Source organism: Lissotriton helveticus, chromosome 10, assembly GCF_964261635.1.
Source record: "Lissotriton helveticus chromosome 10, aLisHel1.1, whole genome shotgun sequence".
Classification (NCBI taxonomy): Eukaryota; Metazoa; Chordata; class Amphibia; order Caudata; family Salamandridae; genus Lissotriton; species Lissotriton helveticus.
This window is the reverse complement of record NC_136071.1, coordinates 754,213,570-754,235,846: the sequence shown is the minus strand read 5'-3', so window position 1 is coordinate 754,235,846 and position 22,277 is coordinate 754,213,570.

Here is a 22,277-nt window from a genome sequence, read left to right as displayed (position 1 = left end):
CAAATACAAAGCAGGCTGCCTGCAATGGCGCTAGGCAGCTTTTTTAGTGCTGGAGCAAGAGTGAGCACAGGGGTGTGTCGTATTCTTGTTAATACAGCACAGCCCTTCATTTTGAAAACAACGCAGCTCAGCGCAGCAAAATTGCTGTGGCACCATGCTGTACCATTTTCATGTAAATATGCCTCCAGGTATGCACTGAGGAGTACTCACTAGGAGACCCCTAAAGTTATCTCCCAAATTGTCAAAAATGTTCCACTTTGTAAAACTGCAGAGATAGAAAGCAAAGCAAAGTCAGTTACTGAACTAAGTACAACATCAGCTACAGTTATTGTGAAAAGGCTGGTTCCCTCTGAAAAGTCAAACTTAGCGAAAGGAAGATCCACAAAGTCTAGAGAACCAATGCAAAAAGTAAGGATAACCCCTAATTTCTGACCTATTTTAAAAAACTGCCCAAGACAATTATCTTGAGTGAGTCAATAAGCTGGGAAGAGAGAGGTATCTATGGGAAGACATCGCCTCAGCCATCAAGTTGGGGCTGTTCAAGGCAGTACCTCAGCCTAGATAGCATGGCAACCAGTGGAATTGCGAATTTCCCTAGCCAAAATAGGTATTAAGTCCTAGAGGTAGAGGAGATAGGGGAGCCAAATGATATCACACAGCAGGGCATGGTAACAACAGGGTAACCTTCGCCATCAAGTGAGGACGCACACAATGAGAAATCCCCAACTTGTATTCAGGCAACTAGGGGGACAGAGGATAACCCCATAACTATAACAGATGAAGCGACGAGTGCTGCAGTAGAATCTATGATACGTGCTCTCACCATAGAAATTAGATGCATTTTTGAAATCTCCAAAATAAATCAGAAAGAGATACGTGGGGCATGTGAGAATTTGGAGAAGAACCTGGACTCATTATCCCAATATCTAATACCATTCTAGAAGATGTTGAGAAAGAGCTGAAAGCCACAGGGAAGACTAACAAAGATGACATCCACCACTTGAAGGCGAGTGAAAAGGGGTGGCAGCAGAAGTTGGAGGCTTTAGAAAACAATCAGAGGAGACACAATCTGAGGATACAAATTGTCGTGGAAGGGACAGAGGGTGATTATCTGAAAGTGTAAGTGGTGAGACTTATTAAACCAGGGGTTGAAATAGAGAAGTCAGAGCAACATATCTTTAAGGATACTCAAAGGGTGCATTGCAACACCTTCAAAAAGAACCCAAACAGAAATAAGCCCAGAAAGATTTTGATAAACTTCCACACAAACAACTTGAAGGAGCAAATTATTCTAAGTGCTATAAATTGAAATTGTTGAAAGTGGATGGGATATCCTTTGAAATCAGATCAGGCATCAAACAGATTACCTTAAATAGGCAGTGGGAGCTGGGCAAGAGTATAGACCCACTAAGAAAGCTAGGAGCCACTGCTCAGCTAAAATTCCCTGCTACCCTCAGAGTCATGTACAACAACAAAAATGTATAATTTTAGAGAGTACAAGGAGGTCCATGACCTGATCAATGTCCTCAGTAGAAGCAGGAGTACTAAAGAAAAAGGGAGGAGGATGTAAAGAAAATAGTGGTTAATTTCTGTCTCTTTCTCTCCTCTGCACAGTTTTGGTTTTGTAGTTTCTTGTAAGTTTATTGTGCTTCTGTTTTGAAAGGTGTGTGCACTCCAGGTGTGACGTGTCCTAAGGCTTTAGGCCATGAGGAAGATAGGAAGGGTTCTCCATATGTGAGGGAAGTGGGGGATTGGGGGTGGGAGTGGAGGTAAGGGCACTGGGTGGGGAGCATTTTGCAACTTTTAAAAAAATGGCCGCAGCCATCTCAATCACCCCAGTATCTGATATGTCCCATAGATGCAGGTATTGCTCTCATCTTAAAGGGGGATGGAAGGTAGAGATATGGCTGGTCCTATACAAATACTGGAATGTAAATGGATTTTGAGTAAAAGGGAGGTGGGAAAGATTGATCCAAAACCTGAGGGGTTCAGCTGTTCATGTTATTATCTTACAAAAGCCACATTTAACTAGACAAGAGTGTATAGATCTATTTCAATTTAGAAAGTAGGTGCAACAAATGGTCTGTACGAGCCAGTCATGTAAGCACCAAGAGGGTAGCAATCCTGACCTGAAAGTCTACAGATAAAGCAGGAAGATGGGTTATTGCGAAGCTGGTCACATACACATGATCGAAGCTTAACTTTAGTGGGATATTATGGCCCGTCATAATGGTGGGTAACTTTAATGTAACTCTGAATAGGTCATCAAAAAATCAATTAATGGCATCCACGAAAATGCTAGCCTCAATTAAAACCATGAGTAGGCAGTTGGGGTTATGTGACATATGGACAGAGAGGGAGGGATTTAAACAAGTTTATAGCTACAACAATACATGTATGGCCACCAATCTAGAATTTACTTTTTCTTAACTGATCAGAATTTAAGGGAGCAAGTTCAGAAGATCAAACATGTAGGGGCTCATATGTTGGACCATTCAGCAATTTTACCTGATCTCAAACCAGATTTTAGGAATGAACTAAGGAGGTGTACACTAGACTGCACGTTATTATTGGACAAGGAGGCAGGAAAAGTGCTCCACTCAGATCAAAGCTTTACTTAAGTGGGATAGTATGGCTCTATAGTAGATGACACAGAACCCCTTAGAGACATGTTTTAAAACCTGCTGGACTTCTCAGCTCCCTTCATAATGGCGGGTGACTTTAATGTCGGATCATTCGGCAATTTTACTTGATCTCAAACTGGATTTTAGGACTGAACTGAGGAGGTGTACACTAGACTGCACGTTATTACTGGACAAGGAGGCGATAAATGTGCTCTTCTCAGAGACAAAGGAATTGTTATGAATTAACCTAGGTTCAGCCTCATTGTGCATGGTGTGGGATTCCATTAAACCTTTTATGAAGGGAACAATTTCTAGCGTAGTAGCCTTTCTGAGGAAAGCCTAAAACAAAGATGTCAACAACCTGAAGTGTGAAGTAAGGAATCTGAAGGAAAAATCGACTCTCCAGAAGCCAGACCCTACTGAAATAAAAATACTCCAGGTTAGAGAGCAACGGTTTAGGTAAATGATATGGAGTGTATAGGTGTTAGAAGGTGAAGTTTTGTCCTATGTTTACATCCATTGCTGGTATTTTTCACTTCAATACCTGGTGGAAAGCCACGGTACACCGAAGAACAAGCAGATCATCTTTTGGTGTAGCAGCCACTCTAAGAAACAGATGCAAAGAGAATTAGATCTTTGGGGTGCTACCTTGGGGTGAATGATAACAAAATATAGGAAATCTGACCAATTCAGAGTATCCCTCTAGGATACAAGTGAACAATTGTCATTGTCCTTACTCCTACTTAGCAAGTTTAGAACCTTAGGACATGTGAATGCACCAATAACTTCCAAGAACAGCCCAACTGCCAACTTTAGTCACAAAACCTGGATCATAGAATCAACCGAACAGTCAAAAGTCGTATAAAGCATAGGCTTTCTAGATGTTCGAGTTTATTCTGGCATTTTCAACGGAAACTAGGGAGATTTATCTAACTGAGAGGTGACTCTATCATGGACTAATTAGGAAGTCCAAAGCTGTACACTATGCCACCAGAATCAGTGAAGCTGGCAACTCCACGAAGGAGCTTTTTCTGCTTTATAAATCTCTCTCGTGTGGGAAACCAGCTACTGCCCCAGATGATTGTTCGGTGGAATCTTGTGACAAGATCGCGAACTTTTTCGCCGAGAAGGTAACTAAAATCTTCTCGTCATTTCCTAGTCACCCCATGACAGGGACTGAGTTCGTGGAAATCCCTAGGGATTGGGGGAATAGACACATATTGACCAACTTTGTCACCCCGCCCCCGGAGGACCTCCTAAAGATATGCAGATCTATCAAGTCTGGATCCCCTTGGGACCCCACCATGCCTAAACGGCTAGCCGATAGCTTGCCAGTATTGGAACCCTACATCAGGCACCTCCTAGACTTGTCATTTGAGACTGGGACAGTGCCTAGAGACTGGAAGCAGGCGGTGGTTCTACCCCTTAGGAAGAAATCTAACATCAGTTTCGAAAAATTAGAGAACCTCCGACCTATCTCCCTTCTGCCCTATCTGGCTAAAGTGGCAGAAAAAATGATTAGCGCACAACTGATGGATTTCGTGGAGAAGGCTGTCCTCCTGCATGACACCCAGTCTGGTTTCCGCCCCCACCACTCTACTGAATCGGCGCTCCTGATGGCGGTGGAGACCCTACGCCAGGGGGTGGATGAAGGGCAGACCATGGCCCTCATCCTACTGGACCTAAGTGCAGCATTCAACACTGTAGCACATACCACCTTGCTACAGTGTCTGAATAATGGAGGAATATCGGGTACTGCACTTAAATGGTTCCAGTCCTTCCTGACAGGGAGAGGCTTCCAGGTCCGCCAGGGCGAATGCTATTCCGGGGAGATCTGTTTGGGACAGGGCGTGCCCCAGGGCTCGTCCCTGAGCCCCACCCTATTTAATTTATATGTCTCCCCAGTGGCCTCTATTGTGGAGGGTCATGGCCTGCACATAGTATCCTACGCCGACGATACGCAGCTGGTTATCTCCCTATCGCGCGCGCACGGTCTTGCGGTGGACCGATTCAGAACCTGTATGCAGGAGTTGGCAACCTGGATGTCCACCAATTGCCTCAAATCAAATGGCAATAAGACCGAGGTGCTCGTGGTGGGGGGGAGCCCATCTGTGTGGTCGTCGGCGTGGTGGCCCTCTTGCCTAGGCGAGGCTCCAACCCCCTGTCGGGAAGCCAAGAATCTTGGAGTTTGGCTTGATGCTGATTTGTCCTTTGGACCTCAGATAGGCTGTGTGGTGGGGGTCTGCTTCAGCGTCCTAAAAAGTCTGCGGAAGGTCTTAGATCTCCTTCCATTTGTCTGCCCGCAGGACGCTGGTGCATGCCCTTGTCACATCGCGCCTAGACTACGGCAACCTACTGTACCTAGGAGCAACCAGTAAGGTATTAAATCGTCTCCAGGTGCTGCAGAATGCGGCAGCTCGCCTCATTCTGAAGTTCCCTAAAAGATCGGCCTCCAAAGTAGCCCTTCAGACTCTTCACTGGCTTCCACTGAGGAGCAGGGTCGAGTTTAAGGCCCTCTGCACCTGCCATCGAATCCTTAATGGGAGGGCACCAGCACCACTCCAGAGTCTGGTTTCCAGATACGAACCTATGCGAGCTCTGCGCTCCTCCCATGGTGGCCTTTTTAAGGTCCCTAGGACAAGAAAGGCTTGCATGGGAGGCAGATCCTTTTGCTACTTGGTGGCGAAAGGCCTTACCTCTTGGTGGCCTTACCTCTGGACCTTCGCCTAGAATCGTCTGAAGCCGGCTTCAGGAAGAAGCTAAAAACAAATCTCTACACACGGTAACTCGAGCTGACTCTGCGGCCTGCTTGCATGAGTTTTTTCTGTCTTAGCGCGGGGACACGCCAGATGAGCGTAACCAGGCGCTTTATAAAACTCCCTTATTATTATTATTAAGGCCTAATAGTTGTGCACGTAAAGCTTAAGATATGAATTTCCCCAGTATAGCCTTTTTTATTGGCCCTACTGAGAGAACACCAAATCAGATGTCAAATCTTCTAAATGCATTTGTTGTGGGGAGTAAGTAAGGTCGTTTTCAATAAAGAAAAATGTTGTTCCATCGCAAATGTGTGCGATACAGTGCATGTAAATGTTCACTACAATGGTGAGTTAAGTAATCTTGCATTTGTGTTTGTATTTCTAATTCATAAATAATCGTTACCGAAGGAAGTTTATCTTTATTTTTATTTGATGCCTGCAATTATAAATACACCTAATTTGCCTAACGTGTCTGCATTGTGTACCTATCAAAAACATACAAAAAAGTAAGCTTCAACTTTTACTTTTCATTCCCTCATTGTCAAACATCATTTGACATTGAGACACAAAGTGAAACCAAGGAAAGTACACGTCTAAGAAGTAGACATGTTTATGAAATATGAGTCTCTTTCCTGCCTAAAATAAACATGACATGCATAATTCTATGCAAATGTGGCCTTGTCTTGAAAAACTTGATACAGTATAGGATCACCTACAAAATAACCTTGAAAGGCATATGGAAATAATAAAAATGTGGTCATTCTGCATGATACCACTCACAATGACAATAGTAACACTTTAGTTTACAATACGTACTCTTTGAGGAAGCCTCAAAAGTGCAGCAAAATTAAATGTGTTCTGCAGGGTAATTTTTGCAATCAAAATTCAAGTGATAGATGATCAAAGTTTCTCAACCATTGCATATTAAATTATGTATTTTATTGATTTGTATAGCACCGGCTCATGATCATAGGGCCACTGCATGGTGTTAGATATTTCCAACATCAGAGGTTTCCATTTTACCACTCACTTAAGGCCTCTGTTAAGAATTTACAATGGAGAGTCTCATCCAGCAGCAAAACTCTAAACCATTTCAAAAGCAGAGGAAGATAGCAGGCAAACAGTATGGACTTTTCATCACTTGTCAAGAAATAAAATAATCCTGTGTGCTTGTCACAGTCCTAAGGAAATAGTTTGCCATATTGACCCTGGTGTCGTAGGTGGGGCGGTATAAACAATAGGAAGGCCTTTTAATTTCGGGCTCTGTCTGGATATCAGCTGTAACTTTCTGGCACGTGACATCCCCGTTGTCGATAACTACACAGCTACAGTGTTATGTTGTGTATTGCATTGGGATTTATGCCTTACTTCAATAATTTCAAAAATGTGTTTTATTCACATGCTGAACTGTTTCATCTTAGTCGTAGTAGTACATCAGACTAAATCATTGCAAGTATTTTTTTTAAGGAATAGTTTTCAACCATGAACTTTGAAACGTTCATGCTTCCACCCACCCTGCCAATGCCAATAGTGAGCTAAGAGGCAAGTCGGTTATGTGCACCCTTTGGCTGGCCTGAGTTGCTTTTTTACATGGACAACGTTTTTGTAAAATCAAATGCTGGAGGTGTTTTCATACAGCACACATCCTGAAGGTATGTATTTCCAGATTCTACTATATGTAATAATAAAAAACAAAAAACAAGCATTGGCAAAGCCGATAGGTTTCGCCTAGGCAAAATCTATTCCCTTTGTCAATGTTTTTTATACATGCTGTAGATTATTGTAATAGAGATGTGAAATAAGGGAACAAGCTGTTGACTTGAGTCTCAGCGTCAGCTCAACATCCTGTGATAATGGCCAAATCATACAGTCTCCACAGTGCCATAAACAGTGTCTTTGTGCAATATGACTGGTGCTCTTATAAATCTCTAAAATACTTTATAGAACTTTTAAGTGCTTTATATTAAAGCTGCCAGTACTGTGAAAAATAGTTGATCTGTACACTTTTAAGGTATGCCACTGTCCTATGTTAGAAGAAGAGGAAGCCTGCGAGGGAGGAAGCCCATGAGGGATAGAGGCAGGGTCAAGAAGGTTGACGGTGGAGGAGAAGGCACTCCCACTGCGCTACGGGGAGTACTGGCACATAAGACGGTCGGTAGGGGGCAGGGAGATATTGTCCACAGCTGGTTAAGAGTTCGGGGTGGCAGCAAAGTATAGCAATAATCTGTATTCATTAGGTTTCCTAGACCTTTTGGCCCATGTGTCCCTATACCTGCAGTACCATTCAAATCATCACCCTAGTGCTTGGAAGTTAATTGCACTTCTGACTGCTTGTTTAGTATTGAAATATAGCAGTAATCAGTGTTCTGTTGGCCCCTGTGCCACTGCACCTGCTGCACCATTCAAATCATTACCCTAGTGCCTGCAAAATAAATGCACTTGTAATTGCTTATTTAGTAGTAAACTATAGCAGTAACCATTGTTCAGACCTTTTAACCATTGTGCCGCTGCACCTGCTGCTGCATTAAAATCATGACTCTAAAGCCTGCAAGGTAAGTGCACTTGTGACTACTTGTTTAGTATAAAATATTATAATAACCAGTGTTCAGTGGGTTTCCTCGAGCTTTTGACTCCTGTGCCACTACACCTGCTGCACCATTCAAATCATGACTCTATTGCCTGCAAAGATAAATAAGGAATTTATTGATATCCATTAATATATGTGTTCCGCAAAGCAGTGGCTTAACAAACCTTGAGAGGGTCCACCTGCAAAGTACGTAGAGAGCCCCCCCCTCCATGGGCACCACCTATTACTTTTACTGAGGGGGTCCCCTGACCTCAGGGACCCCCATAATGTGTGGGCTTTTGCTATACCACAGCTGGAAAGGGCACAGTTGCAGATGGAATACATATTTTTTTGCAGCTATAAAAGTGCCTTTGAACTTCTCCAACTCTCCAAAATGAGTTGCCACAGATGTCATAAATAAAGCATATGTTTTACACATCCAAGTGAAACCATGTTACAATGTTACTGGCTCTTGCTTGTGTTTGACAGTGAAAAGGCCATAAACTGTATAAATTTCCGAAGAATACTACGTTAGGCTGAAGTTGAGACTGAAATGCTGGTTTGTGCTTTGTTCCTAAGGAAGCAAAACCAAAGGGGATGATGGACGGAGTGTTGAACATTGCAAGCACTCACCCGAGTCAACTGTTCTGGGTTTAATCCATCATCATTCTTTAGCTCACTCCACCACCCCAGTTCGGACATTGGCCATATGCAAATCAGTCTGACCCTGTGCCTCATGGGATCATGTCTTCCCTGTACCGGAAACAAGCATACTCGTACCGGTTTCTGGCTTGTTCCTAAGAAGGCAGTTTCACAAATTAATGCACTCACCAAAGAAGAGGAATTTTGCAAAAAAACGTGTTAAATATGAAAATGTCTGTGAAAATTCCAAAAATGTATTTTATGTAAATACAGAACTGTTTAATCCTATTAGTACTAGTACATCAGACTAAATCAGTGCGGCCGGCAAGTGCCCTTCTGACTGCATCCGGCCATCCGTTGAATACGGGGAAGTATTTATTTACAAGTCAATCGACATGAAAGAAAGCAAGTAACTAGTACATCAGACTAAATCAATGCAACTTTTTTTTTGTAAGTTATCATTTCCAAACATAAATTTTAGAAACGTTCAAGCTTCCACCCACCCTGATAATGCCAATAGTGAACTTCATGCCCTATGAGTGAAAGACAAATGTTTTGTGCAGCTGAAGAACAAGATACCTTTTGAGATGGTGATGTCTTCAATAAAAAAAAAATTAAAAAGGGCGGAAGCAGGATCCAAGGAGAAAGTACGCTGCATTCCTCTTTCCTGTAAACAATCTCACTTTGAAGTCAGCCAAAGGAAAACTAAACACCAGGTTCCCACTCAGATACAGCTTGACATTTGACCTCGGTTTTTAAATGCCCAGTGAATGTGACGAGATAAGAACAAGATTTACTGGCCTGTTCATTACAGAAAACGAGTTCGTGGAAGAATACTGTGAACATGCTTTGGCATAGGGAGGTCCAAACTCGAGCTTTGCAGCCTAAAGCAAATAAAGCCATCAAATGGAAAGTCAGAAAACATGAGTTACAAACCACAAAGGCAATGTGAAGCAACGGCAAGAATGTATTCCCATATCAAGTTTCTGAAACTTCCCAAAATCTCTTCTGCATAAAACACAGCTGTGCTGTCTGGTAGACTGCGACCTAAAAAACCACAGTAAAATGCATGGCTTTCTGAAACCCTTTCACACTTTCCATCGAGCCCCAGAAGTGCTGCATCATAATACTTTTGAAGGAAGTATAAATAAACCACTCATGTTTAAAAAGAGATGCCGGCTAGTATATCCACGTAATCCTACTCTCACATGACAGTCAAAAGGAGAGAGGCTCATCAAAGCAATGCATTTGCTTCTCTGGGCAGTTGCCATTTGATCAGCTCCCCACCACATTGTGAGTGTGGGAAGGAACAGAGCATTTATTTTCCTCTCACAGAATAATGATGGTGTGTGTAGCTCAGGAAGTCCCTTGCCTTTAATTTCCAGGAGGTTTTAACAGTAGTGTCTACCAGCTTGTTGTTCCACTTTTTGGTCCCCTAAAGATACAGGTAACCTTAGCCAAAAAACAATATTTTTTCAGCCCTCTCCTGTGCTCCTATGTTGAAGAAAGGTGGCAAGTCGGTGCTATTTCACAACTACCTACAGAAAAATATGAAATATGTCTAACCTCGGCATCATCCTTGGCACATTAACTACGCCAAAATGGAAAGAACTATTATTTCATTAAAAAAATATCTATTTACTGTTGTCTTCTTAGATCATTGCTGTACGTCTCCAGATAATCCAGATGTCCTCATACATCATCAATGGTTGGTTTTGTGGACTTAGTATAAGACATTGGTTTACCGTCCATGCATGCCACTTCTTTGGCCCCAAAGCCTGGCGCTGCTATAGAAGGTCCGACCTGTGTGCAATCTGGAGGACTTTTAACATAAGCTGGTCTTTCTGTCACCACTGGCAGATGACAAAATAGACTTTGAAACTTTCATTACTCATAATGTACTCGGTCTACGTCATAATAAAAAAAGACAAGCTTTGGAAAAGCCAATAGGTTATGCCTTTGGAATCTATTTGTTATGCCACTCTAGTTTTACAAATATATTACTCAATATACATTGCATAGTTTACATGGGTATAGACTTTGAGTTTGTTAAAATGTTTGAGTCCTCTTTACTTTAGTTCAATTTTGCATTGTAAGTGGAATTTACTTCACACAGTCAAATCACAAATCTGATTTGACTCTACTAAGTATTGACAAAACCAAGATGTCTCAGCTCTAAACGGCTGAGCTATTGGGTTTTCCAATGCTTGTAAGGGACATGTGAGCTGAGTTACATTTAGGTGTTCAGGTGAGTTCTGTTGGGAGTGGGAGGGTGTACATAATAGGGCACAATTCAGAGCTCGGGAGCTGAGACTGAAGGCAGTGTGAGTTAGTGGGCCATAACAGTATTCAAAATACATGTTCATCCAATCTTTGGCCACTCTCCAGGGCACACATAGTGATAGTCACATATATGTACTATTTGGAATTACCAATTCTAATTGCTTGCAACAAAGTCATTGTTGTTACTCATTTAACATATACTCACAAAACCAAAGTGTCTAATTTCTAATTTAAAACACTTGTAGAGCGCGGCGTACACCTTGCGGTTTCTTGGCGCTGGAGGTTCAGAACTGAGGGAGAAAGACCATGGAAGGATGGAGTAAGTATTAGGCAGGGAAAGCCTGGCTGAAAAGGAAAGTTTTCAGGTCTCTACGGAAGGAGAGATACTGAGTTGCAGAACGGAGATTGTCTGGAAGTGAGTTCCAGAGAGTAGGAGCCAGAGTTGAGAAGTTAGAACCGCCCCACTTTTTGCGTGAGAAGCGGGGGATCTGGAGAAGGGACTTGGAGGAAGACCGGAGATTTCTGGCGGGGACATAGGGTTTAATTAGTGAGGCGATGAAGGCGGGGGCAGTGCCCTGGCGGGCCTGAAAAACCATGCATCCAATCTTAAAAAGGGAGCGTTGTTTCACGGGGAGCCAGTGAAGCTCTTTTAGAAGGGGGGTGGAGTGGTGATAGCGTGGAAGGCCGTATATCAGCCTGGCCGCCTGGTTCTGGATGGTTTGGAGTCTACGCAGGCTGTATGCTGGAATGCCATGATAGAGGGCGTTGGCGTAGTCCAATCGTGAGATTACCAGGGCGGCTATGATGAACTTAAGTGCCTGGGGAGAGAAGAAGCGGGAGACAGAGCGGATAGTTTGGAGAGTGAGGAAACAGGAGGAAACCACGGAACTGACTTGTGAGTGAAGAGTGAGCTGATTATTCATTTTAACACCCAGTGTTTTGACCGCGGTAGAGGGGGATGGTGCCGGGCCAAGAGAGGGGGGCCAGAAAAGAGAATTCCAGGGGCTGGATGAACCACCAGTGAGAACCAGCTCGGTCTTGTCGGGGTTCAGTTTAAGATGGTTGTGGTTCATCCAGTCCCTGATAAATGTCATAGTTGACTGGAAATTAGAGACCGAGAGAGGAGAGGGGGACAGATCAAAGATGAGCTGGAGGTCATCCGCATAGTTGTAAACAGTGACCTCCAGCTGCTGGAATTATTGCTCTGAATTATTTTGTTGTTTATGGTTGTGTGATATGTCTGGATGCAATATCAGGACATTTATATAAAGGCACCTGCACATGATTGTACTTCACAAGTTTCAAGCCACACCATTTATCACTTAGGCTGTAGCCCTTTAGAGGACCACTTAAAGCACTGTGGTCCACAATAGGACTTTGCCTACAGACAGCAAAAAGCTGTCTTGTATGCAAGGCCTACAATTTTGGCAATGTAAAACTGGAGAGGACTTAGAGTCAAATCTAAGGCTTGTGAAGCAGAAAGAATGATCAACTGCTTTTTTTCTCTGTGGCAATCACCCAGCAGCAGCTGTGGGAGGGCATGAGGACAGCCTGTGTGTGCATCAGTGAAGGGAGTGGTCAACTTTAGTGGAAGAATGTTGAGGGCCTCATCTCACCCATTGTAAAATACCAGGCCATGACTGTAGGTCCTGGGGCTCTTGGTGCCACCCCACCCCTTCAGAAGTTGAGCTGCTGTATTGGTTCCACAACAAAGTTGACTCACAAAGTTGTGCAGCCTGAGAAGTGTGGCTCAGGGGTTAGAGGCAGCAGACCCGGAAGCTGAGATTGGTCCTGGACCAGGGTTCAATTCCCCGCCTCGGCGGGTCTTGGGCTAAAAATTCCACGGACTCGATAATTCTCGCCCCGGTGCCTCCTCGACTCACGGGTTCACACTCTGCGACTCTGGGCAATAGCTTGCTTAATCTCCACAACGGCCCCTCGCGGCGGGATGCCTGACTTTCACCTTGTGGATACCCTGATATCTCACAGGGGAATACCAGGACGGGTTCCCTAAGCAAGCGCCGGGAAACCCACTGCGGGTAGCTGTGCGCTATATAAGCTCAACTACATTTACATTTACATTTACATTTGCTCTCTGGTAAAGCAGATCCAAATATCATCAGCTTTTCTGCACTGGCGTAACGAAAACTGAGGGGGCCTCCCTGCACGTTACGTAGAGGGGCTTCTCTGGGCTCAATCATGAGATCTCTGGCCAGAGTGCAGTGCCGAGGGGGCCCTTGGAGCTTGAGGCCCCCCCCGCACCGCGTGGGCTGCGGGGGCCTGTGTTACGCCCCTGCTTCTCTGGGAGTCAAGCGCAAAGAGAGAAACATGGGTGGAAGAGCAACCTGGAGGTAGGCAGAATCACGGAGGACAGGAGACAACAAAGGGGCAGAAGAATCAACACAGAGCACTGGGTTGAAGCAACATGGGGGAGAAAAGGTGAGGGAAGCAAGCTAAAAGTGAGAGAGGAACAACAAGAAGGGAAGGAAAAAATAAACTGATGAGAGCATAGGAGAGAGAGAAACACATGGGCAAAAGAAAGACCACAACATGGAGCACAGAGGGGGGCAAGAGAAGCACTCTAGGGAGACACTGAAAAACACGTGCACTCTTGTGGAGTGCTTAAACAAGAAGAAAAAAGTAGGGCCTGACAAATGGGTAGTATAGAAACAAAAGTAATGCGTCCATGCTACAGGGGCGGGTCAAAAGGAGGAAAGAACATCCACACACGCTAATGAATAGGAAGCAAGCAAATGAGAGTGACAATGAACCCAACCAATGGAAAGCATCAGGCGGACACTAAGCTCACAGTAAGCTAATAATATGTCGTAAGAGACAGCACGTGCGCAGTCCAGTAAGCGAGACCTACAAAAACAATCAAACATAATAGAATGTCCAAAAATACAACAACAGATCTAAGGCTTGTAATAGTCAGCATCTATTCACTTTTGCCTACATTAAGGCTACACACAGTTCCAATTTCACATATTAGAATGATGTAGGCTTATTTCTCTGAACGTAATTTTTACTAAAATTAGTCATGCCATTACAGGTGATCAGAGTTCATTTATTACCAAAGCAAAATTATTTTCTAAGCCTCTATCTACATCCTGGTTGCTCAAGCGATCCCTGTCTCAAATGAAAATTATGTTAAATACTGACGAGAAAGATAATGTCTGCAAACACAGTCTATTTTTCTGCCATGAGTTTTCTGCAGCAACGCGTTTCCTTTCTTTCAGTAGCAATGTTTCATGAACATTCCATTTGTGTTACAGATGTTTTTAAAAATATCGAGGCTGAAGCTAAGTATTTAGATTAAAAGGCAGTGTTCCAGTTCAGTGAATAGAATACTATTGACTGGTTTACATGGTATATCATTGAAGAAGAAAACAATAAGAAACATCAGGGGCAATTGGCCATTTTCGAAGAGAAATAATAGTAAATCCTGTGAAGAAAACACTATTATGACAAGCTGAGGCAATGCATCTTTTTCTTAACAAGCATCATGATCAGAACAATAGGTGTGAAATGTTAATTCTCTCAAGATACACAATCAGTGTAAATAAAGTGTGCCCCTGCAGCTCAAGAGAGTAGCAGATGCCAAGCATACCTCATAAATGACTCCGTTTCAACAGAAAGAGTGGGGCTTGCAGTGAAGGAAATGTAAATCATTTCAAAATCAGGTGCATTCGCATTTTTATGTGTATTAATGCTATCTTTATACATCTGCTGCATTCTACACATACATTGCTTTCAGCTAGGCCGGTAGGGTTCTTTCCACCTGCACCAGTTACATGGTGGAAGTGCGGAAGACAACAGAACATGCTTGTGCTAGTTGAAAAGGCCTAACAACAGTACAATTGGTTTCAATGACAGTACAACCTGTGATGTACATTTAAAACAGCCTTCTTCTTTTTTACAATAGGTGTGGACCCTGCAAACAAGTTGCATAGGATACTTTGTTCCCAGATATAAGCTGAATTTTGATTAGCACTATTGTGGATTGATGTGCTAAGTAGTGGCCTTATTTAAAATAAGAGGGTATCAAACATTGATACAAGTGTGCTCTTATTATGAGAAGAAATGTTTTCTTTGTTGCCTATCCAATGTTTGAATTGATTATTCTGAAATTGTACCATTTAATTTATTTTTTAAATGCTATTGGCTGTGGCAGTTGCTTTACAAGAGTCTAGGAAGTAATGTATATTAAATCTTGTAACAAATGTATAAATTAAATAATACAAAAAGATGAATGCATCTAGTGATGATTATGTTCCAGTGAGAACAATTCAGCTTAATTGCAGTATCCGTGAGCCAATGTATTATATTGTTCATAACATTGTTCTCTAAAAAAATGAAAAGGAAACATGTTTTAAATTTAAATTAGCAAGGGATACGCTTACTAGTAATGGAGAACAGAAACATGAGTTTAAAATGGTGATGTGCGAGCTTGCCAGTTTGGCAGCATGATGACTACCAGTTTTAAATAATGAGGTGAATTCAGGGGAAGACCCACATCCATGATAGCCTTATTTACACCAGGTGCATCATGTATACACAATAGTGTGCGGCTCAGTAGTCCAGTACCAGCCCAAATCTCTATGATAAGGGAAAAGATGACTACTAAAACACAATGCACACTAGTAAGAGCATTGTGTTTCACTGACCATCTTTTCCCGTACCATAGACGTTTGGGACAGTCTACAGGTATCATTTAAATAATACATTCTTTACAAGTTAGAATGTAAATTACTTTCAAGATCAAGGATCGCCAGCCTTTTTTTTAATAAGAGCTACTTATATGCTATGAAAACCACCCCAACCTACTAATATTATTTGTGTTGTAACCATGTCATACATTAGAGGCAAGATTACCAAAAGTGATCACCTTAGTGATTAGGCAGGGTTGCAAACAGTGATGTATAAAGGCTTTTTCAATGTGGTATGCTTCTAATTGAATTATACATGACAGCCGTAGCTGAAATGGCTACCAGTACCTCCCAAGCTATCTGTTGGAGAAGCCGGTTCTTGACTCGTATTAAGGAATGAGTGTCACAGTAACTTTGTGTTAGGAGTAGAATGCAGGAGGTGATAGCTGAAGGGATGAAACAAAAATTGGCAAGATCAACTCCTTTTAACGTTTTTCTTTAAATGATGGTCAAGCAATGTGCAGAGAATGTTTTTTATGCAAAGAACTCTGGACATTAGCCCTTAAATTGCTGTCTCTCCACATACTAGTGATGAGCATTTTTTATGATGTTTCGGGTACTTCATGCTTAAGCTTTCATTATTTTTGCAACAAAAGAAATTATTTCCAGGCTAAATGTTTGACCTAGTCCCCCATATGTTGAAGATTCTAATGTTACCCAATGTTTGGTATTCCTTTGGAGGTAACCCAGAAAGCAGCCAACACATTGAGGTGGGATGTTTGAAAAAATGTGCAAGAAAGTGTGTGACTTTTCTCTAAGACAGGAATCAACAAACGATTTACTGTACTAAAATCACCCCTTCCAAGCTGCCAGGAACAGGCACAGCTATACAAAACCATTTTTTCACAGTTTTTCCATTTTCCTAAGTGATAAAGATGTTTCCCTATATTTGTGGTTCCTAACGACTTCAACTGTGTAGTGGAAACAAGTGAAACTCATGGCACCCTGCAGGGCATTCTGATTAAGAAAACGTACTTGGATTCATGAATGCCACACCATCATGGACTCCTTCTGGTCTATAGGTTTCTGGAAGGTCAAGGGTTGGTAGGGTTCCATAGGAAGTGAGAGAAACTAGAGTGGCTCGAGGTTTGACATACAGGCTGGCAGAGTCCATTCTACCTCCCACTGGGGCAGAACTACTGTCCTGTGAAAGCTGATGGGGAGTGATGCCAAAATGATCCTGCACCCCACCCCATACCTTTACACACTTTTTTCTTTCGAAGGCTGGTGGCCTTCAGCCCATCCCTGAGCAGATTGTGGTTGTTACTACTGACCTGTCCCTCAAAGAGGCCACCAGACCATAAGGGGGAAAAGTGAGCAACAGAATGGTGTGAGGACTCTGCCCATCCTGTCTCTGCACTGCATGCCCCAACCCTGGGCATCTTACAGTTTCTTGTTGCATAGGGAAGGCAGAATGTATGGTTAATTCCCTCACTCTTATGCCATATGTTGAAGCAGCACCTACAAAAATGAAAAAATGTCTTCTTGCTTGCCATGGGAATGCACTAGGCCGGGTAGTGAGGGGGGCAGAAAGATTGTTAGGGCTATAGACATGGGGTGTGGCCTGAAGCCAGGAAGGCCATCCCTCATCTCATTCTTTTTTTAATCTATACCTGGCATCCAGCTGACGTTGTGCCTTCTCTAGGGCATATTGTGGGTAAATTCTTGGAATCTCAACTCACGAGGGCAGAATACCAATTGCAACTTTAGGGATGGGAGATATGTCCAGATGCCAGGTCAGACCACAACCCATTAAATAAAAGAAAATCCATCCTGGCCATCCAGTTGGCTTTTTCCTACTGGTGGGAAATTTCCGGGTCAAATCTCCTAATTCGGGGGCAGAAAGACTGTTGGAACATTTAGATGTGGGGTGTCAGACGTGGGCGGGTCATCCTCATCCCATTAACATTTTTTAAAACATAATCCCTTATTTCTATCGGACATTCTGCCACTGGTTAATTCTTCAATCTGCAGACTGTTGGAGCTGTTAGGGGCTGGGTGCATTGCTTAATGCCAGGGTGTGCTACTCCATCACATTCTTTTTTTAAAATAAAATAATCCCTGCTATTCTAGTGGCCTTTCTGGCTCCCCAATCCCTGGTGACGGCAGATTGAAGTAAACTCCTCAATCTACCACAGGGGGGCAGTAAGATGGTTGGAATCATTAAAGTGTGTAGTAAAGCCTGATGGCAATTATATTTTAAACCATAATCTCCCTGGTCTAATTGATAGTCCTTAAAGTTCATGCATGCCAATGAGTCCTCCATTTTTGTCCATTGCTTTTCTTAATGTCCAGTTCTATTCAATGTGATGGGGAATATTCGGGCCTTTTCAAGTTAGACCCCAAGGGTTCCCCTAAAAATTAAGAATTACCTGGAAAATCAATAAACTTGGATCCGATTCCCTGGCTAATGCCATATTCCTGCCGGATTTTGACATGGAATTACCAGCAGCTGAAATCTCCATAGGAGAATTAACAGATCTGGGAAACTCTTCATATCTCAAAATTCCAATGGGGCTAATAACAGCGAGAACAGGACCCTTCGAAATTATGAGGGCCACAGTAATTCACTGGCAGAAGTCAGTGATGTCCTAAAGATTTTTTGTGATCTACCAAATATTCCAAATAACTTCATGATCCACTTTAGAGAACTCAGCAAATGAATCAAAGATCGTGAGTAGGAAATAGTAATCAGAAAAAAGATTCTTGAGAAGTCATTTGGATAAAGAGAAATCATGTGATTCAAACAGGAGATTGACATGCTATTCCATTGCAGGCATGGAAAGATGTAAGTTCTACAATGGCATCAACATGGGAACTGATATGTTTTCTAGGATAATTAAGTTATCCATCAGAAAGAAAAAAGTGATTTCAAATGGCTTTCTTTGGGCAAGAACATCCGGAGGGAACCCATGAAACATTTTTGTACAATGGTCCATTGCCAATTTGTATATTGTCTTGCTGCAATGTTTTGCGATCACTCCATTTTCATCTTATTCTAACATGGAGTTGACACATTCTGTGTAGCCATTTATACATCTGGTGTGAGAAGTAACTGTTGTTCTTTTGGCATACATATTCACAGTGTGACTTTTAGTTTAATTTTTGGGTTTCTTTGCACATACCACAATGTATAGACAGTTTAATATGGTGCTGATGCTGATTCCACTGCATATTATAGCATCAGCCCTCTTCTATTTCTACCCTTTGTTTATGCTTGACTCATCACAAGCTGAATTGCCCACAGTGAGATGCCACAATGCGTAACATGGGGTTTCGGGTTTATAGGTGAGAGTAGCATCTGGGTATTTGGGGTGCTGACTAGATCGCGGATTTGTGAAAAGACGACCAGCCAAATGATACAGTGCCAAAGTTGACTCCCATCACACGATCACCAAGGAGAGGAGCCAATATCACTTGGTGACAGGGAAAATGACCTGATAACCACTGTAAACAGTAGATTTTCCGTTAGTTTTCAGAGCCTTTTAACTGCGACGTCCATTAAGGTGTGTGAAAACACCCCAGAACATTGGCAACAGCCTCAGAAATGAACTGTTTTAGAATTTACATGCCAGCTAAGTCAATTGAACAATGGGTCAGCAAGAGTTTTAGTGGAAATGTAGAAAGTACACCACCAATGATTTCTTGTACTTTGACACAACCTTATTAGCCCTGGCCCCTTGATATACCTCCCTAAAACCATTGCTGTCCAGAGATTTTCATTTTTGATTTGTATTTTTGTACCATTAAGAAGTAATTTAGCTTGGGTAGACATTGCTAGTCTGGGCCGAATGTTTCTGGATGACATTTTTAAAACGACGGATGTTTTGCAGTGATGATGTAATATTTCAGCAGCCATGAGACCTATATACTTAATTTTGCTGTCAAAATATTGGGTTTGGGGGTCAAGTAGTCTTACAGAGACAGAAAAAAAGCTCCTCAGAGCAACTCTTCCACTATTTTCCAAAATGGCAGCTCTATAATGATGAGTTTTAGCCATCATATTGGTAATTTATTTTAATATCGTTTTTGTTTCAGGTTTCACATTGATTTAAATTTAAAAACATGAGCAAAGCAGGTGGTATTAGAGAATGTTCACCTCTGATAGTGTTGCTAACTACAAAATCTGATTACTCCTTCAACAAACAAAAATGTGTCATATGCCAAACTAATCTGAAAGAAAAGCTAATATCAACTGCGGCTGGGCAGAAGAGAGTTTGATACTGTAGAAATACAGCAAGATGAAGTTCATAAAAGTTTGAAAGTGATGGTTGAAGAGGATTAAATATTTTACCATTGTAACAATAAGCGCTACAAGCCATACACAAAAGAAAAAAGCCTTGAAAAAATGTCTCAAAAAATAGCAGAAAGCAGTGAATCACAACAAGAATCTAAGTCTGCTGAGAAAGCGACAACAACCAAACCCAATGCCAGCCATGGCTACTCCTCGTCCACCTCCAACAATTAATCTGAGAAAGTAGAGGACCTTCAATGTGATATCGATGATTTAACCACAAGTGCCAAAGGGATTGACAAAAGAACAAAGTACAGAGTATGTGAGTCTCAACACCACTGGAGTCAAGCAATCAAGCTATCCAGGCTGATGAAGGCTGATAGCCAGAAACCGGTCCTTGGATGCTTGATTCCGGTCTGGGAAAGACATGGCTTGGTAGTTCGGACTGGACTGTTCCCATGAGGCACAGGGTCAGAGCTGATTTGCATATAGCCAGTGTCTAACCCAGGGTGGTGTGGAGTGCAAAAAAACGATGGATTTAGGCCCAGATCCTTGTACTGGGATGAATGTATGACATTGTTCTACATTCTGTCCATCAACTGTGTTTTTTGCAATTTTCACCCCGAGTGTGCTGGGTATGCTCAGACGTGAGTCCCAGGCTCTCCACACCACTGGAGTCAAGCTATCCAGGCTGATGAAGGCTGATAGCCAGAAACCGGTCCTTGGATGCTTGATTCCGGTCTGGGAAAGACATGGCTTGGTAGTTTGGACTGGACTGTTCCCATGAGGCACAGGGTCAGAGCTGATTTGCATATAGCCAGTGTCTAACCCAGGGTGGTGTGGAGTGCAAAAAAACGATGGATTTAGGCCTAGATCCTTGTACTGGGATGAATGTATGACATTGTTCTACATTCTGTCCATCAACTGTGTTTTTTGCAATCAATCTAACAGCAGCTGATAACTGACAGTGTCAAAGGCTGCCAAGAGATCAAGCAGGAGAAGGGTAGCTGCCTTACCCATATCGAGCACCTGCCTGAGCTCCTCGGTACCCTTGATTACGGCGGTCTCCATGCTATGGCCACAGCAGAATCCAAACTGAGTGGCATCCAAGAGTTGTTTGATTGAATTTGCTAAGTAAGTTGAATGTTCATAATTTTCTCTACTATTTCTGTAGGCATAGGTAGACAAGAGATAGGATGGTAGTTGTTTGGATCCTTAAGGTCCATGGAGGCCTTTTTAAACAAGGGAAGCACAGTGGCTTTCTTTCATTCAGTTGGAAAAATGTCCAGACTGGACATGTTATGAAAAATGGTTGTGAGCTGAGCAGGGATGTTCTCTGCCACAGCTTGGCTATTCTCAGGTGACAAGGGTCAAGAGGCGAGCCAGAAGATGTGGATCTCAATAGGTTGGTAACCTCCTCTGAGGAAGGCAATATGAATTCACTGAAGCTTTTCTGTTCAGCGGGGGTTATGCAAGTCATTGCAAATTGGGGAGAATTAAGAGGAGAATTTATTAAATATTCTCTTCACCTTTTTTAGAGAAAATGTGGGCAAAGAGTTATAGAAGAATTGGCTGACAGGGAAGAGATTTTTAGAGGAATGTGCAAATGCTGTTTACCAAATCAAAGCATGCTCTATTGGCTTTGCCGATGCCAAGAAAAAATATTGGTTTCTATATATAGAAGACATTGAGTTGAAAGTGATAAACAGTCTGCTGAAGGAGTACACTTTTCAAAAGTAAAATAGTCACTCAGGCGTTCCATCTGGAAATACTAGAAGGTGGAATAATACATCCAATAGTGAATAGCATGAGGTGAGAGTCATACTCTTGTGATTAAAGCAAATGCCCACTCTATGTAAAATTTAAATAATTGACAAAAATACATCTGCCAACAACTGCGCTTTCAAGACATACTTAAAAAGCTCTCTGTCAGAATCGAAACCCTAATTTAAAGCATTTATCACGCAGTTATTTACATTTTAGTCATACTATGTACAAAGATCCTTTGAGTTCCTTGCAACTATCACCATAAGAAAAAAATCAATTAGAGGTTGCACATTTTTACATTGGTATGCAAGACATAGCAACCACCTCACTCTTAAATGTAATATAAATGAATAAATAGCTAGGACATGAAATGATGAGAGAAATATTTCTAATGGATGTTTCAGAAGGCTCACTCCAACAAGATATGAAATGATTCTCAGAAGAAATGTGTATCCGAGATGGAGAAGCACCAACTGATGTCACCTTTATCAGGTGTCCCCATGTTTAGTGTCAGTGTACTAAGCTGCATCGACTTTGCATCCATTGTTATCACCCCCACCTTCAGGTGCTTTATCTAAATGTAAAACAATAAGTTCCCCTAAGCCCCTACATATGTATTTCGAAATGGGTCTGGCAATGTGGAAGGCATAATTGTAAGAATATATTAGGAGTTTCTCTCAGCTGCCACACATA